The 18,904-nt window shown below is 44.1% G+C and overlaps 3 long non-coding RNA genes across 3 annotated transcripts; 2 read left to right on the top strand and 1 right to left on the bottom strand.

Annotated features, from left to right (window-relative positions):
• Window positions 1-594: 594 nt before the first annotated feature.
• Window positions 595-6,414, bottom strand: LOC118879801. Its single transcript, XR_005016145.1, has 2 exons — window positions 6,253-6,414; window positions 595-1,876 (listed from the first exon to the last, which is right to left on the bottom strand). It is a non-coding gene; the product is annotated as an uncharacterized LOC118879801 (long non-coding RNA).
• Window positions 6,415-6,607: 193 nt separating this feature from the next.
• LOC118906620 lies at window positions 6,608-9,523 on the top strand. Its single transcript, XR_005022555.1, has 3 exons — window positions 6,608-6,722; window positions 7,634-7,786; window positions 9,424-9,523. It is a non-coding gene; the product is annotated as an uncharacterized LOC118906620 (long non-coding RNA).
• A 2,196-nt stretch (window positions 9,524-11,719) lies between these two features.
• On the top strand, window positions 11,720-15,751 carry LOC118906621. Its single transcript, XR_005022556.1, has 3 exons — window positions 11,720-12,058; window positions 15,102-15,254; window positions 15,653-15,751. It is a non-coding gene; the product is annotated as an uncharacterized LOC118906621 (long non-coding RNA).
• Window positions 15,752-18,904: the final 3,153 nt, after the last annotated feature.

Here is an 18,904-nt window from a genome sequence, read left to right as displayed (position 1 = left end):
GGCAGGTCACAAGGTTTATGGGCCTGACAAGTTTTTACCGTTTCCTTTTAAAATTCTACAAATGGCAGTAAGTTTTTAGGCAGATATCAAAACATGGCATCCCAGATGAGGCGGGGATGTGGGCTCCTGGGACTTAACTCTGTCCGTGCCAAAGTCTCAGAATCCCCACCAGTCCTCCCTCCGGTCAATAACCATGGGCTTCCAAGGCACAGGCCGACTGTGGTGACCCCATCTCCATCTGTGTTAGTTTTCACATCATTTGATCCTCACTATAATAAAGAAAGATAAAGTGTGTATATCACTGTTTCACAGATGAGAAAACTGAGGCTCTAGAGAAGTTAAGCCTGTTTATAACTGGAGCTGGGACAAGAATCCAGGTCTTCTGGGCCCTGGCCCAGCCTGAGAGGTTACTTACAGTCAGTTTTCTGAAATAATCAATAGCTTGCCTTGGGGCAGTAGTGTTATTTCACATATTAATTTAAAATTCCACTTCACAGTGCCTCAAGAGATTAAATCAGATTCAAGTGTGCACACGTGCACACACACACCCCTCCCTACCTGCATTTTAAACGCTTGGAAAATAATTACTAGGAATAAAACAGCACATAAGATTTTACTTTCATTTTAATGGACATTTTGCTCAAAAGCACGTTTCAGTGGCTCAATGTTAGGGTTACAAACAAAATCCTTAAGTCAGTTACCGTATCCCACATCAGTTATTTCACATTAAGTGCCGGTTGTTAAAAAAAAAAAAATCAGTGCTGTGCTTGAATGGAGCACAAACAAGATAAGCATTTTAATTTAACAACAAAGTTAAACCTAGCACCCTTAAAATAAAATAAATACTGTATGTACGAAAGTATCATTTCCATGGGGGAAAATTCCAGTTCACCAACAGTGCAAATGAATAGCAGCATTTTCAAAGTTGAAATTAAATTGTGTAAACACACACCCACCCGCCACAGTGAACACGCACTTCTGTAGCCCCACCCCACCCAGGGCGGAAAAGAGGTCCTGCTGAGTCTCTTCAATTCTGAATCAGAAAAGCTGCCCTGACTTCTAGGCCAAGGGCTGGGAAGACTTAAGTGCAGGACAAGGAGATCAACATGTTTGAATGGGACCAGTTCTTTTTCAGATGGGCCAAGTGCTAACACTTCCAGCCACCCCCAGTGCCTCCCAGCCCAAGGGTGCCCGTGGTCACAGGCCTAGCTGGTGTGACCCCAACTTCAGTGGGGGCATCTGAGTGCAGAGCTCCGTGCAGAGTGAGGAGTGGCGGCCTATGTTCCCCACAGCTGACACTGCTTTGCAAACGGGGCATCTAGGCCAACTCGGGATAATTAAAAACATTTGGGATTCTTAACCCGTTGTGACCAAATGGTTCTTAAGCAGGGAATGTCTACATGTTAAGTCTTACTCTTCTTAATATTTTCAAGCATTAATGATTATTCCTTTCCAGTGTGGCTTTTACATCACTCACAAAGTCATGTTTTCTTTCTCGTGAACACTCCATCTTTACACTGAACCTTGGAGCTTCAGGTCTTACTTTCAACAGGTACAGCCGGATATAAAAAGAAACGCTGAGAAGCAGGCTCAAGTGGCCAAATACTTGCATTACAGTGTTAGGATAAGATAATGGGTAGATGTTTTTTCTAAATCATTCAGCATTTACCAACTGTCCAGACCGATGATCGTTTCCAAGCAGTTAAGTTCTGATTCCACCTTCTCCACTGACCCATGTGCAACATGACTTATTCTGCTCCCAAATGCTCGTGGGAGGGCTGGCTTGGCCATCACCGGCGCCGAATGGGCTTGTAGACGCAAAATGCCATAAGGATCACGGTCACCAGCAGGATGCTGAAAATAGTTCCCATCAACGCTGCAAAAGGAAAACAGGTTACCTCCTAACGGCAGCTTCAGGTTCTGTAAGTCCTCCACTGACAATGATTTGCCAAACGCCCCTTGGTGCCAGGCACTGTGCCAGGTGTGGGGGAAGCAGCCATGACAGACCCTCTCTGGGGATGTCTCCATGCACGTGAGGAGAGAACGTAAATGAGAGCATTTCACACAGCTTTTAAGTGCCATGAGGAAGACGGTAATGTGAGAGTGCTGGGAGTGGTGATGGAGGAAGCAAGTGAGGAGGGGACACACAAACTGGGGCCTTAATGGGAGGCAGGAGCCGGCCATGTGGAGATCTGCATGCCCAAGGATCAGCTAATGAAAGCCCCTGAGGCCAGAACAAGCCAGAAAGCCAATGAACAGGAAGGAGGCGAGTGTGGCTGGGAGGAAGGAGTGAAGGAAGAAAGGTGGGGAATGAAGCCAGAGAGGAAGGCTGGAGACAGTTCATGCAGGGCCTTGTAGACCATGAAGGAAACATGGATTTTATTCTAATAAATCCTGTTCTAATCCTGTTTAAAGACAGGGCTGTAGGCAAAGAGTGACATGATCTGATTTAGTCGGAGAAAAAGATCCCTCTGGGACTTCCCTGGTGGTCCAGTGGTTAAGAATCTGCCTTCCGATGCAGGGGACGCGACTTCGATCCCCGGTCAGGGAACTACTAAGATCTCACGTGCCGCGAGGCAACTAAGCCAGTGCACCACAACTACTGAAGCCCGTGCGCTCTAGGGCCTGCATGCCACAACTACTGAGCCTATGTGCTGCAACTACTGAAGCCCACGTGCCTAGAGCCTGTGCTCTACAACGAGAAGCCACCACAATGAGAAGCCCATGCACCGAAATGAAGAGTAGCCCCTGCTCGCCACAACTAGAGAAAGCCTGCACACAGCAACGAAGACCCGATGGAGCCAAAAAAAAAAGGTCTCTGTTAAACAAAATCTATGACTTATATGAGCTGGATGTCGTATCTCAAAATAGCCCTTGTTACCTAAATACCTGCCCTAATTTTTTTTTGTAACAAACTTATTTATTTATTTTAATAAATAAGTTGCTTAGTTGCTCTGTGGCATGTGGGATCTTCCCAGACCAGGGATCGAACCCGTGTCCCCTGCATTGGCAGGTGGATTCTTAACCACTGTGCCACCAGGGAAGTCCCTGCCCTAATTTTTAAAGTTCAGAATTCCATGAGTTTCTAAGGCTCTGACTACAATTGGACCTAAAGCTGTCTTATTGCATTTAAACCCATTTTTTTTGCGTTTTGGAAAGGCTCTAAAAAAACAAAACAAAACAAAAACAAAAACCTCCCAAAGCAGGAATGCAGGGGACTAGAATTGGAGAATGAAGTCTTCTTAAAAAATACAAAAAATGGGGCTTCCCTGGTGGTGCAGTGGTTGAGAATCCGCCTGCCAATGCAGGGGACACGGGTTCGAGCCCTGGTCTGGGAAGATCCCACATGCCGCGGGACAACTGGGCCCGTAAGCCACAATTACTGAGCCTGGGCATCTGGAGCCTATGCTCCGCAACAAGAGAGGCTGCGACAGTGAGAGGCCCGCGCACCGCGATGAAGAGTGGCCCCCGCTCGCCACAACTAGAGAAAGCCCTGGCACAGAAACGAAGACCCAACACAGCCAAAAATAAATAAATAAATAAATTTTTAAAAAAAGTTAAAAAAAAAATACAGAAAATGAGCTTAAAACCAAGAGTTGTTAGGTACACGATATCCACTGGAATAGCTATACTTTTGGGCCTTGATCTTCCACTCTTCATCATTATCTTTTCTCCCTCCCCTTAGCTGCCTGAATGGCAGGCCCTGGCAGAACCATTAAGACTACTTAGGTCCTTCCTTATGGTCACTTCCCCTTTTCGAGCCTCATTCTCTACCCTATAACATGGGGCAAATGAAACCCATCTCCCAAGGCCTAAATATCAATGTCATTAAAATAGTGAATTTCAAGTGAAATGTTTTGGTTTTTTAAAATTTATTTATTTTATTTATTTATTTTTGGCTGTGTTGGGTCTTCATTGCTGTGCAGGGGCTTTCTCCAGTTGCGGCGAGTGGGGGCTACTCTTCGTTGCGGTGCGCAGGCGTCTCGTTGTGGTGGCTTCTCTTGTTGCGGAGCACAGGCTCTAGGCTCACGGGTTTCAGTAGTCGTGGCACGTGGGCTCTAGAGCGCAGGCTCAGTAGTTGTGGCACACGGGCTTAGTTGCTCCGCGGCATGTGGGATCTTCCTGGACCAGGGCTCGAACCCGTGTCCCCTGCATTGCCAGGCAGATTCTTAACCACTGCACCACCAGGGAAGTCCCAAGTGAAATGTTTTTGTAGTGTTTTGGAACTATTCTAATACTGCATTTTTTTTTTTAATATTGAGTTAACACTGTCACATGGAATCTATTGTTTTAAATATAATAATTAAAGTGGCCGGCATATTCTAAAAGAATCTGAAAATCTTAGCCTTGGAAGGGTCCCAAAAGGCATTTGATCCAGCTTTTCACTGCATGTGAACATTTTTTCTACAATATTCCTGGCAGTTCCAACTCTTATTTGGAATACTTCTGTGACATTTGTTTGTCAACCAACCAAAATATTGGAAAATTAGAAAAGCATATCCACATCATTACTGTTTTATCTGTCAACTGTATCTTATTCAAATAAATCTCATTTTAGAGCTCAAAAAATTTTTCATATTTCATATGAAAAGCGCTCAACACAGTGCCGGACAGATAATAAGCCCATGATAAATGAAAGCCATTATTATCACCAAGACAGGCAGTGCAGCACAATGGTCAAGAACGCAGGGTTTGGGGTTAGACTGTCTGGGTTCCTGTCTACACTTACAGGCTACGTGACCTTACAGAATTTACACAGTCTCTCTGTGTCTGTTTCCTCTTCTTTAAAAATGGAGATAAAAATACCCATTGCACAGAATGGTCTAGGGCAGTGTTTCTCAAACAAAGCTGTGGTAAAGGACTAGTTTTTGTAACTTTTAGTCTGTCCCAGGCCACTACCTAGCCCTACTGTGTATGACTAATTAGCAGCTCCCTCTACCTAGAAAGCATTCCGGTTTAGGGACCTAGAAGTGGTTTCTAGTTGCTTGGATGTTGCAACAATGTCAAACCGTTAAATTTCTAAACAATCTCAAGTGCTGTAAGACATCTCTTTGCAGATAACAAATAGTTTGCAGACTTCACTGCTCTGCCACCACACTTTGAATAGTACTATTCTCAACCAGCGGGATTTTGCCCCAGTGGCAAAATCCATTTGGCAAATGTCGAGAGACATTTTGATTATCTGGACCGGAAGTGGGGTGTGCTACTGGCATCTAGTGAGTAAAGGCTGGGGACACTGCTAAACATCTTACAGTGCTCAGAACAGTGTGTGCTCAGAATAGTATGTTCCCCACCCCCTAACAAAGAATCATCTGGTCCAATATGTCAGTAGTACCTAGGTTGAGAAATCCTGTTCTGAAGGATTAAGCAGGATAATGTATGGAAACCACTTAGCAGAGTGCTACGGACACAGTAAGTGGTCAATACATGACAGACAAAGAGTTCATGGAGAGTCAAGGTAATCCAGAAACAATACTATGTAGCAGCTTTGCAGATATACAGACATACCAATGACGTTCAGCGCAAAGAAAGGACTATGGCAGAACAAGATGTAGAGTTATTGTGAAGTTTGCCAAGCTTTAAGCTCCAGGGCCCCTTCCAAAGCCATGTACGTCCATACACGTACGTATGTATGTGTGTATATATATGTGCATGCTGATGACATCCTCCCAAAAGGTATGTTTCAAGCCCCACAAAACTTAGGTTCTCCTACTGGCCTCCACCACTTCCTAGCTGTGTAACCTTGGACAAAGAACTTCACCTCTCCGAGTTTCATTCCCCTTATCTGTAAACAGGGCTGAAAACCGTACCTTTCTGATTAACTTACTGTGAGGCTGAAATAAACTCATGTACACAAAGCGCTTAGTACAACACGGTATACAGAAAATGCTCAACAAATGCCAATTATCATTATGACTATGACTATTAATTCCATTAGAAAATAAGAGGGCATGGGGTATATATCATGCGCCGTATTGCCTAGCTTGGGCCCACACAGCCACAGAGGAGGGGACCCAGATTGTGACCCGGGTCATTCATGCAACCAGCATGTATCAAGCCCACCGAGGACCAGGCCTTTCGCTGAACCGCAGCTCAGGCCTCTGTCCCAGGTCTTTGGAGAGAGGGTCGCATCTGCAACCGCCTGCCCCCACACGGCCCCCGCCGTCCGCCCCGCGCGTGCGAAGCTCCGGCTGCCTGGAGCGGCAAAAGCACAGAACCGAACCCGCCACCCGCCCGCCCGCGGCCGCTCACCCAGGTTCTGCCCACGCAGCACCGCATACGGCCGGCTCCGCTCCGGCGGCTCCACGGGGCTCGGGGCCTCCGCCTGTCCCAGCAGGAGGCTGCACAGTCCGAGGCAAAGCCACCGCCAACCTGGACGCAGCATCTTCCCTACCCAGCAGTGGAGAGCTACCCACTTCCGCCGGAAGTCCCGCCCCTGTTACCTCTCGCGCACCGCCTTCCGTCGCACCGGGCGCGCGTCGTTGCCAGGGTAACTGTACGCCCCGGCCAGAGTTCGGCCCTCACCAAGCTTCCTCCCGGATCCACGTTCCTCCAGGACCAACGTTTCCGCCCGGGCCAATTTTCAGGGGGATCACCGTTCCGTCGCGGCAACGTCCACCTCGATCCCAGTTCCGCCCTGACCAAAGTTTCTCTCTTTCTTTGAGTTCTAGGAGGGCCTCTTTCCAGAGAGGATTCTTAGGTCCATTTTGGACCTATTGAAGGTATTTTACAAATCTGTGTATTTTCTTACTAAATCTCCACCACAGGCCTGAGAAATAGACACTGTATTCCTATTTTACAAATGCCACCTTCTCAGGGAGTCTTTACCTGGACATCTTTTTCTGAAATTGCAGCCCTTCCACTCCCTCTATATATAGACTCCCTACTCTTTTGTCTCTTTCATCCCCTCTTAACTTCTCCCCATTTACCCTATACATTTAACCTGAATTTTGTTATTTTGTGTTGTTGACTGGAGAAAAAAAAAATCACAATGTGAGAGTTGTGAGTTAAGTTTTATTTGGGGCAAAATGAGGACCATAGCCCAGGAGACAGCCTCTCAGATAGCTCTGAGGAACTGCTCTGAAGAGGTGGGGGGGGGGGCAGGTTGCTATATATATGATTTTAGTGAAGGGGGATAGGTGCAATCAAGCACACGTTTTGGCAGAAGGTTGCTGCTAGTCACGAGGAGCAGATGTCTCTGTCAATGATTTTAGTGCTTTCCTAGATTTAAGATGCAAGAAATTGGGCTTATAAAGTCTTCTGAAAAAGATCTAACTACCTGAAGGCCTGTTCTGCCAGTTTTTCCCAGAGCACAGAGTGCCACATTCCTGATCTCTTCCCGGAACTCCTTTCAGGGTGTGTTGAAGGTCAGTGACTGCAGTGGCTAGTGACGTCATCCTCAAAGAGGCAGATGGCGAGAGACAATTTTTAGTTGGCACTGGGTATCTGCTGGTACCACTGGTTTCATCCTAGAATGTAAGGTCCATGAGGGCAGAGATTTGTTCTTGCTCACTGTTGTTTCATAGCCTAGAAGAGTAGCATATTATGTTCCATGAATGTTGGCTGAATAAATGAGGAAACAGCTTAGTTAATTGTTTGGCCCAATGCTGCACAGAATAATACCTGGGTCTAGGTATTGTTCTGCATATTTTACCATTCGCTGAGACGATGAAACCAACACAGAAGAAAGGAACTCTGAGATGATTGCAGAGATGGAAATGAAGTCTGATGACATTGAGCATCTAGCCCCAGACACCTGGGCTAGACTTTGCAGTCACTTGACCCAGTAAGTTTCTTTCTTCTTTCTTCCTTCTTCCTTTCATTCCTTCCTTCCCTCCTTCCTTTCTTTTTTTGCTTTAGTTTCTTTGTTGAGTCAGGTGGCTGTGATTTTCACCCCAAAGGATCCTGACATGGTAGACCTGCAGAAACCTGAGTTGAACAAGAAGTATCCCAACTATTTTAGCAAAGGGAGTGACTGTCTCAGTTGTTGACCTGTCCTTTCAGCTGAAGTAGGACCCAGCCATCTTTGCTCTCACCTCCTCCCTCTCATGTCCTTAATTCATTTCAGTGCATATTGACATGAAACAGGAATTCCACATATGACCTTCATGTCCTTTTAGACCATTTTTCTTACTTGGGCACTTGAGATTGCATTTTCAAAATGTTAAAACCCCAGCAGAAGTAGAGTGTCAAATAATGACAAGAGACTGGCTTCCAAGAAAGTTATATATTTAAAATACAGCTGCAAAATGTATATTTTCACCTACATTTAGAGCAGGGAAGCAGCTGTCCTCTCCTGTACCATTTGTCCTTTTTATTGTTAATCAAGGTTGCCTTTTTCATTTTCCTCAAACAGAATCATGTTTATGGTCCTGTGTCCTGAGACAGGCTGAAATTTAGCTTCATCAACATTCTAATTTTAAAGCCATCAACTTGGCAACTTTTGCCCTCCATCATTTTGAGTACATCTACTTCAAGCACTTTGAAAGTTGCATCTTTTTTTGTTTGTTTGATGACACTGAGTCACAATTCTATTCCAGAGAACTATGTCCCCGGCCAGGGGGATTTCTGTGTAAAGGAACATAAATGACCTTCCAAAGTTTGTGTTAAGACTCAGGAACTGGGCTTCCCTGGTGGCGCAGTGGTTGAGAGTCTGCCTGCCAATGCAGGGGACATGGGTTCGAGCCCTGGTCTGGGAGGATCCCACATGCCGCGGAGCGACTAGGCCCATGAGCCACAATTGCTGAGCCTGCGCGTCTGGAGCCTGTGCTCCGCAACAAGAGAGGCCGCGATAGTGAGAGGCCCCCGCTTGCCGCAACTAGAGAAAGCCCTCGCACAGAAACGAAGACCCAACACAGCCATAAATAAATAAATAAATAAAATTTAAAAAAAAAAAGACTCAGGAACTAACTCCTACAACTAGTAAACCATTTGGAATCTGTGACTAAACACTTATTTTTAATATAAATTTATTTTAATTTTTCTTTTTTTTTGGCTGCGTTGGGTCTTTGTTGCTGTGCGTGGGCTTTCTCTAGTTGCAGAGAGCAGGGGCTGCTCTTTGTTGTGTTGCCGGGCTTCTCGTTGCTGTGGCTTCTCTTGTCGCAGAGCATGGGCTCTAGGCACGCGGGCTTCAGTAGTTGCGGGGCGCGGGCTTAATTGCTCCGCAGCATGTAGGATCTTCCCGGACCAGGGCTTGAACCCGTGTCCCCTGCGTTGGCAGGTGGATTCTTAACCACTGCGCCACCAGGGAAGCCCATGTCACTAAACACTTCCAATCAACAGGAAACATTCTCCTTTCCCCCTAGCTTCAGGCAACCACTAATCTATGTTCTGTGTCTATGGATTTGCCTAATCTGGACATTTCATATAAATGGAATCATACGATATGTTATATATATTTTTTGACTGGCTTCTCTCCCTCAGACACATGAAGGAGACATGCTTATGTCCACCTGGAGGGCTGTACAGAATCATTCATCGCTGCATCATTCTGAGTAACCACCATGGGAAATGACACAGGGTATGTAAGACGTAGAGGAAGTAAACTTATTGTGCTTATACGTACAATGTTATATACTGAGACAGCAATTCAGAATAAATTCTTGCTTCTCATAACAACATCGATGAATTCCAGTACTATTCAGACATAATATTCAGCCAGATACAAAGGTGTTCATACTTGTGTTTCCATTTATTTGATGTTGAAAGCAGAGAAATATAAAATATAGTGGTCATAGTCAGAACATTGGGTTCCTTTTGGGGGTTGCTGACTGGGAAATAGCAAAAACAATGCTGTGTAGGTGTTTCAGAAATTCTTTATATTGATTTGGATTTTGGCAGTACACACATTTATATTTATAAGAAGTCATCAAGCTGTATACTTAATATCTGTGCACCATATAATATGTAAAGCAGACATCAAATAAAAAAAAAATACCGAGAATATTTTTCTCACAAAGCAAACTTCTGGCCCTGGTGTCTTCCTCTGAGTTCTTCCATATACTTAAGATAGGAATAATGCCAGTCTTGAACACAGTCTTCCAGAGAAGAGATTTAGAGGAACCACACCCACACTGTTTTTATCAGATCAGGAGAATTTTGATACCATCTTAGCAATAGACATTACACGAAAGGGGAATTACAGGCCAAACTCTTCTGAATGGTGATGCCAAAATCCAATACCAATTATTAGCAGTCTAGATTCAGAGATTTTTAGAAAGGAAAGAAACTGGGATTTCATGGCAGGATTTCCATAAGGATCACTGGGTGTTTGGATGCTTCCTGGGAGAGTCGAGAGAAGAGACAGTCAGGTTAGTGGAATGAACATTTGGTGACCGAGGTTAGGAGGGCCTGGGTCATCCTCAGAGAAAGTCCTGGGGTAGGGTCTCTAGGGTGGGGCTATGGAGGGGTCCCTTTAGGAGGAGATGGGAGCCTGTCCTCTGCTACTGCAGGATCTAGGGACGATGAGAAGCTTGTAGGGCCTGGATTCTGGTGAGGAAGGATGAGCAGAAAAGGTGTGCACTCAGAGCCAGTGCAGCTGGGGCCCCTCCCCTGCCAGGCTGCTCAGACAGTTGCTCACATCAATAGTCAGTGAAACATTGAGGGTCACAGACTCAATTCATTAAATTACCAATGCACCAGCCTAGATGCCTACTTTCCCAGTTAGGTCTCATGAACTGCTCATCCAGGGTTGGTCCGCTGAAAGGAAGTTAATTCTTGGCAGAGCTGTCACGTGACAGTTGGTTTGGAATGTCCTGAGTTCCAAGCCAGCTTGGGGACCAAACAGACCCCTGGTCGTTCAGGGTAGTCCACTGGTCATCAGGAAGGCTCAATGTGAGACAGCTGACAGTGGGAAGATGCTGGGGGAGGATGGACACATGGTTGTAATACTTCCCCTTGTCCTTCAAAGGGGCTCTGTTTGGAGGAATCTGCCATGTTTGGGGTCAGGAGTTGAAACTTAGAGGCAGGAGGCTGGGTCAGGGTTTAAGCCCTTCTTGTAGCTCAGATTGTCCTCCAGGGCATCAACTCTCTCCCACAGAAACCCTGGGGCAGGGTATTTTGAAAAAAAAGAGGGAGAGGAGCCCTTGATTTGTGTATAGGGCACAATCTAGAAGTCTTAGGGGTTCAGGGATCTCTGTCCTCAAGGAACCAACTACATTCCTTTCCCAATTCCATCGTGCATCATGTGACTGGACAAGGCACTTAAAATCTCTAAATTTCAGTGCTGTGAACTACAGAATGTGGGTTTTACAGCTCCTGCACTGCCCATTCCACAGGGCTGACCTGGGGGTCACAGGAGATGACAACAGATATTCTCCATGAGCTGTAAAGTGCCCTTCCCACGTAAAGGATGGAAAGTAAGTATCCACCCTTCCCTGTCCTATAGCCATCCAAGTCCTCTCTCTGGAGGCAACCCTACCTAGTTTCTAACTTATTCTTCCAGGCATTTAATGATCAAACACTTAAAGAGGACTTCTGAAGTACTCTTTCTTAATCTTTCCTTGTATTTAATCATTTTACGCCTCATATACTATGATGCTATAGGTTCTGTTTAAGAACAGTGCAGAGAACTCAGGCACAGAAGGGTACATAATCTTCCTAGGTTCATGCAGCTTCTAGTGGGATTTGAACCCAGGTGATCAGGCACCAGAACCCATGCTCTCAGTCTGTACTGTGCTGCCTTCCTATATTGCCCCATCTAAATAAAGGTATTTGCCCATGCAGTCTGTCTCTTGGGTGTTTTAAGTGCACGCCAAACTGCAAGATCTTCCTAAAGCCCAGCTTCGATTCAGGAGGCTCTGCTAGGCAGCTGGTGAATAATGGGATCAAAGGTTTGAACTGTGAATAAGTTATCACTAATTTTCCTGTGCTCTTCTGCTAGCAAGATGTCAGCAGCTCTCTTTGTTGTGAATGCATTTCCCAGAATCTGGCCTGATGGATACAAAAAGAAAATTTGATCCTCATTCAAGAAGATATGCATCTCACCCCCAGAAGTGGGTCAGAGAAATGGGCATCCTGCCATACCCCAAAGTGCACCCTACAAATGGGTCAATTGAAGGTACTTTGGAAATTAAGTCATTAAGTAGATTGAAGAATAATGATTGAAGTTTATTCAGTGTACTATATGTAAAAGTATAGAAATGCTAAGCCATATTCTTTTTTTTTTTCCCATGTGTGAAAATTTAGATATACTAAGTCAGTAATTTATGCTATGACCAGAGAAGTAAAGATGCATTTACAACTCAGATTTGGTTTACATTTAATAGTAAACAAGGTCTTAGCTAATGTTTGGGTATTAGCTGATTGCTGAACATTAGCAGAAGTAGGTCTTTCCATGAAACAGTGCAGCCAGATTTTTTTTTCAGATTATTTTTTTAATTAATAGATTTTAGTATTTAGGACAGTTTTAGATTAACATAGAAAATGAGCAGATAATAGAGAAAGTTCTCATATACTCCCCTCCCCCACCCTAGTTTCTCCTGTTATCAACATCTTAACATTAGTGTGGTATATGTGTTACTATTAATGAACCAGTATTGATATATTATTATTAACTAAAGTCCATAGTTTACATTAAGGTTTACTCTTTGTGTTATATGTTTCTATAGTTTTTGACAAATGCATAATGTCTTTATTCACCATTTCAGTGTCACGCAGAATAGTTTCACTGCCCCTGTGTTTCAGCTATTAATCCTTCTCCCCTTTCCAATACTGTCTCTATATTTTTGCCTTTTCCAGAATAGTCAGAATCACAGAGCATGTAGATTTTTCAGACTGACTTCTTTCACTTTGTAATATACATTTAAGTTTCTTCCATGTTTTTCCACGGCTTGATAGCTCTTCTTCTCCTTTTAAAATTATTGGATAATAACTCATTGCATGGTTGTACCAAAATTATTTAAAATAAAAAACCTATCCACCCATTGAAGGGTATCTTGTCTGCTTCCAGTGTTTTAGCAATCATGAATAAAGCTGCCATAAAATGTCCCATGCAGGTTTTTGTGTGCACATAATTTTTCAGTTTAACTGGATTAATACCTAAGAGCGTGATTTCTGGAATATATAGTAAAAGCATGTTTTGCTTTGTAAGAATTTGGTAGAATTCTTTGGTAGAATTTCACCAGTGAAATCATCAGGGCCTGGTGTTTTCTTATTTTGGGGAGATAACTCATTATTGATATAATTTCTTTAGTAGAACTAGGTCTATTCAGATTATCTGTTTCTCCTTGTGTGAGTTTTGGTAGTTTGTGTCTTTCAAGGAATTAGTCCAGTTCATTTAAGCTGTCAAATCTGTGGGCATAGAGTTGTTCAAAATATTCCTTTGTTAACCTTTAAATGTCTGTAGGATCAGTAATGATCACTCCCTCTTTCATTTCTGATATTAGTAATTTGTGTCTTCTTTTTTCTTTTTTTTGTTTATGGATAGCCCAGCTAGAGGTTCATGAATTTTATTGTTCTTTGCAAAGAGCCAGCTTTGGTTTCATTGATATTCTCTTTTGATTTTTTGTTTTCAATTTCAGTGATTTTTGCAATAATTTTTATTATTTATTTGCTCACTTTATATTACATTTCTTTGTCTAGCTTTCTAAGATGGAAGCTTAATGATTAATTTTATATCTTATTTTCCATTATGTTGCATTTCATTCTATAAATTTCCCTCTTAGGACAGTCTTTCCATACATTTTGACAAACTGTATTTGCATTTCATTTGGTTCAAAATATTTTGCAATTTTCTCTTGAGACCTTTTTTGACCCATGTTTTATTTAGAAGTGTATTGTTCAATCTACAAGTATTTGGGGATTTTCCTACTATATTTTTTGTTGTGATATCTAGTTTAATTGCATAATCAATTTCCTGACTGCCCACGTCTCCGTTCAGCTTTTTGAATATCTCAAGATAGTGTGTAGTAAATCTGCCATATTGTATTCCTTGGGGATGGTTTTTGTCGTTATTTTTTTAGACATACTTTCTTGTTTCTTTTTATGCCTTGTACTTTTTTTGTTGAATACTGGACATTTGAATCTTATAATGTGGTATCTATGGAAATCTGATTCTTTCTCTTCCTCAGTGTTTGCTGTTTTGTGCGTGTTTGTGTGTGTGTGTGTGTTTTAATTGTTATAGGGTGTTTCTGTGCTGGAATCACTCTGTGGTATAAGCTTAAGGTTTTCTCAGGTCTTTTCTGAGGCTGTGTCTTTCTCTGGGAATGTGCACTCACTTTCTAAATTCTCCCATACATACGATTACTTTTGAATATCCTTATCTTTAAATATCTGGCTCCCCCAAAAAGGGAAAGGAAAAAATGAAAGAGAGGGGAAAAAAAAGATGCTTTCCCTTTAAATACCCTGGAAGCCACTCAGCTGGTGGGGTTTGTAACAATAGTGGCCTGCCTTTATGTCTGCACCTCCATTACAGAAAGCAGTAATCCACAATCAGAACACAGATCCTTAGCATTTAGAGCGCAAGGTTCTTATTGCCCATTGTAGCTCCCACAAGCTGATCTAGGAATGCTGGTGTGGCTGCCTGCCATGGGGGTCATGTTGGAGGATGAACTCCTTAGTAAACTCTCCCACAGTTGTCTGACTAGTATGAGTATGGACAGCCAGTAACGAGTGAATACACATAAATGGTACAGAACAGGAAGACTGGAAGCAAAAATATCATCTATTAATTGTGGTCATTTTTAAATAGTAGGATATCAGTATTTTCAAAACTTCTATAACTGATTGTATTTATGACAAAATGTTAGTGAATGAATATAATAGAATATTTTGTCTGGAATTAAATCCAGCCCCCCAATAAAAGTTTGGTTTTCATCACTTGCAAAATTCTATACAACAGATGATAAATGTGGTAATAGCATATGTGATCCATGGAGGCTGAAATGGTTTTTGGAAGATGTTAAAAATGTAGCAGTAATTTAACTGGACTTCAAAATGGGCAGGATGAGTGATGGGACTCTGTCATGAATGATAGCATATAGTTTAGTACCGTTTGTAAATTGAATATTTCACAATGATATAGGTTGCCTTCCGCTGAAAAGCCAAGGGCTGTGTCTTTCCTGTCTCTCTGCTCCTCTCCTTTGCCTTCCTTTTTCCACCAGGCAGGTGGCCCTGCGGCAGCTCTATCCATGCTTGTTTACCAACCACATCCATGCAGCCTGTCTCCTTGCCCAAGTCAGCCAAACCTCCCTGAAGACCTATTGGAGGAGCTCCCTCATGACAGAGCAGAGGAAGAAACCCTATCTAACACCAAGGTAGGGTTGCTTGTTTTTGTCTGAGATCATTATGTCGCTTTGTTCATTTATTTCACGTTCAATTGAATTCATGTTTGAAAATCTGACAATGAAGATTATAGATGGTATATAATGTTTCCATGCTGGGGAGAGTGTCACTTAGGAGTCTTTTACCCACTGACATGTGATTCAGGAGGGCATTCAAAAATGGTGGCATCAATTACAGAACTCTATGGTACCAAGCATTTCCACCAGCAGCAATTTCTCCCCCTTGGACAAGAATTATGTGATTGCCAACTAAAATGGACTTTAGTGACATGTTCTCCAGGAAAAGCCGGTGCCTTTTGGCGTGAGGAGGTTTGGTCTATTTTGCTTTGGTTTCCCTTGAGTCAACTGCTGTTTCCCATTTGGTTTTCTAGACTCACCAAGAGAACAAAAGACCTGTGCAGGCAGTATACAGCATGATCTGACCCTCATAGCGTCTTCTTTTCTGTATTTGCAGGTGGCCTCAAGAACCAGTGAAAAGGGTACATGTTTTTTTTTTTAATTAATTAATTAATTAATTAATTTTTGGCTGTGTTGGGTCTTTGTTGCTGCGTGTGGGCTTTCTTTAGTTTCAGTGAGCAGGGGCTACTCTTCATTGCAGTGTGTGGGCTTCTCATTGTGGTGGCTTCTCTTGTTGTGGAGCACAGGCTCTAGGCACTTAGGCTTCAGTAGTTGTGGTGTGTGGGCTCAGTAGTTGTGGCTCGCGGGCTCTAGAGCACAGGCTCAGTAGTTGTGGCGCACAGGTTTAGTTGCTCTGCAGCATGTGGGATCTTCCCGGACCAGGGCTCGAACCCGTGTCCCCTGTATTGGCAGGCTGATTCTCAACCACTGCGACACCAGGGAAGCCCAAGGGTACGTATTTTAGAATCACTCATTTGCTGAGGAAAAATCTAGAAGAAAAGGGAGGTGGGGCTTTCTTGCTGGTTTTAGTCTAGAAAGTCACCCTATTTCCAGCTTCCTGCTGGGATGAGGATTACGGGTGTGGGGTAAGGACCGATTTTCCAGGTAGAGAACTATGGCCATGGTCTGCAGCCCCTGGGAGCAGCTGTGTTCCCTTGAGGTGGTGTGGGTCTGTGTCCATGGGGCTTTAGGGTTGTCTGTGTGTAGGTCTGTGTGATGTGATTGTGAATGTGTGGGCAATACATACGGTTAAAAATACGTGTTTCCCCAGTAGATATGTCCCACTTAACACATCACAATCACAAGTGTCACCTTTCTCAAAGAAAGTCCTATCACCACTGCACACTTTATGTACATTGTCTCGTTCAACCCTCCCCACAGCTGTGCCTGGGCATTGGTTTACTATCCCCACTCCCCTGGGAGAGAAACTGAGGTGCTGAGACGATTGACCCAAGCTCAGGAGCTCCTACATGGAAGAGACAACGTGGGAGCCTGGGCGTGTGGCTGGTGCTCTAGATCGCTGCCCTGCACTTGTCAGTCAGGCACGGGGTCATTCGTCTCAGGGCAGGAGCTTCGCAGCACCCGTGTACATCTACAGGGGTCCCAGACACTGCCCACCATCAGGAGGTGGTCTCAGCGGTCCCGGAGCCCAGGGCAGCTATAGGTGCATTTAACAGCCGGCTTGGGCACAGTCATGAGTGTGAACGCACATCGGGAGCCTTGCGCCCCTGGTCAGTCCATAGATTCTGAGAGGTGTGAGGCTCCATGTAGACAATGCAGGTCAACAGCTGTCAGTGCTGGGGTCACTCCTCAGCCTCTGGCCCAAGCATATAAGAATCAGGGAGATATTTTAGTGTATTCAATAATATTATCACCACAAGCTCTGCAAGTGTCAGATTGTGTGAGCTTCATACCCCAGAACAGTGACAAATAAGAGCTCAATATGTGGCTTTGTTATTAGCCTGGACCCTGCTTCTCATTTCTTTCCTGCTCCTCTCCTTTGCCTTCCTTCATCCACCAAGGAGGGTGGCCCTTAATGCCCAGTCCTTGCTTGTTAATCAGGCGCTGCCATAGACTCTGGCCCTGGGTCCACATCAAGCAAACCTCCCTGAGTGGTTCCTGAGCAGCATCACCAATGACTGACAGTCACTACGTGTCCTTCCAGCTCCCCCCAAGGGCCTGGTGGAGGAGCTGCCCAGGCACAGGGCAGAGGAAGAGAGTCCATTTAATGCCAAGGTAAGCTCACCCTTCTTTGTCTGAGATAGAAGTGCTGCTTTCTTGGTTTCTTTCTTTCTTTTTTAATTCGGTTAAATTCACATATGAAAATCTGAGCATGTGCATTATAGGTGGGATTTACAGTTACCTCGTCGGGGAGCATTGAGTCTCTCCCCAATGACCCCTGATTTAAGAAGCCATTCACAAATGCAGCATCAGCTTATAGATCACGCAGGGACCTTTCCTCATCAGAAATGTTTCCTCAGGGGACTTCCCTGGTGGTCCAGTGGTTAAGAATCTGCCTTCCAAAGCAGGGGACACAGGTTCGATCCCTGGTCCCCTGGTCAGGGAGCTAAGATCCCACATGCCGTGGGGCAACTAAGCCTGTGTGCCACAACTACTGAGCTTGCATGCCTCAACTAGAAGAGCCTGCGTGCCACAGTGAAAAATCCCTCATGCCTCAGCGAAGATCCTGGGTGCCGCAACTAAGACCCGACACAGCCAAAAAAAAGAAAAAAAAAGGTGTTTCCTCAGTGGATTAAGAATTTTGCAAGGGGCAACCAATATGCACTTGAAAGATTCATGGTGCAGGAAAAGCTTGTGCCTTTTTCACCAGTGTCTCCTATACTATCTTTTGGGACATTTGACTGGACAGTTTCCCATCTGTTTTTCTAAAGTCACCAATTGGAGAAAAGATCCATGTCAACAACACACAGCGTGATCTGATACTCATAGTGTTTTCTTTTCTGTAATTGCAGGTGGCCTCAGGGGTAACTGAAAATGGTTGGTACTCTGGAATCAATCATTTGCTTGGGGAAAAAAGGCTGATGATAAGGAAGGTAGGCTTTGTTTTCTGGCTTTCATCTGGAGAGCCACCCTGATTCTGAATTCCTGCTGGGAACAAGGGCTGAGGATGTGATGAAAGAAGCTGATTTCCCAGGCAAAGAACCATGGCTGTTTTTCAAGAAGCAGTTTCATTGCCTTTAAGTGGTGACAGATTGTGTGCATAGCAGTGGGCTGTTGTCTGTGTGATCTGGGTGGTATGATTCTGAGTGTGCATGTGCGCATGTGTGTGTCTGTGTGTGTGTTTCCCTAGGTTGCCTCCAGCAAGGCAACTGCCAGTGTCAGCTTCTAAATGAAAAATCCCATCGCTACTGTTTCATGTGATTATATGTGTTTCAAAATGTATCAAATTGTACACTTAAAATGTGTACAGTTCTTGTATGGCAGGAATACCTCAATAAGCTCAGGGGAAAAATCCCATCACCAGCTAGGCAAATGTTCATAGGGTTCCAAGTGGACAAAAGTGTGTTTCAGAATCACTGTGATTGAGTCAATAACAACTTCTATTAATAATTCTCACCTCCATCCAGCCCTTTATAGTCCCTTCAGGCAGTTTGATTGGTGGTGAATGAAAAGCAGCCATCATTGTCCTTATTTCACATAAGAGAAAACAGAGGCTGGAGAAGGTGGATGAATTATGGGGTGTCGCACAGCCTATGGGTGGGGAA

This window comes from Balaenoptera musculus, chromosome 14 (assembly GCF_009873245.2).
Source record: "Balaenoptera musculus isolate JJ_BM4_2016_0621 chromosome 14, mBalMus1.pri.v3, whole genome shotgun sequence".
Taxonomy (NCBI): Eukaryota; Metazoa; Chordata; class Mammalia; order Artiodactyla; family Balaenopteridae; genus Balaenoptera; species Balaenoptera musculus.
This window is presented reverse-complemented; position numbering and strand designations above follow the sequence as displayed.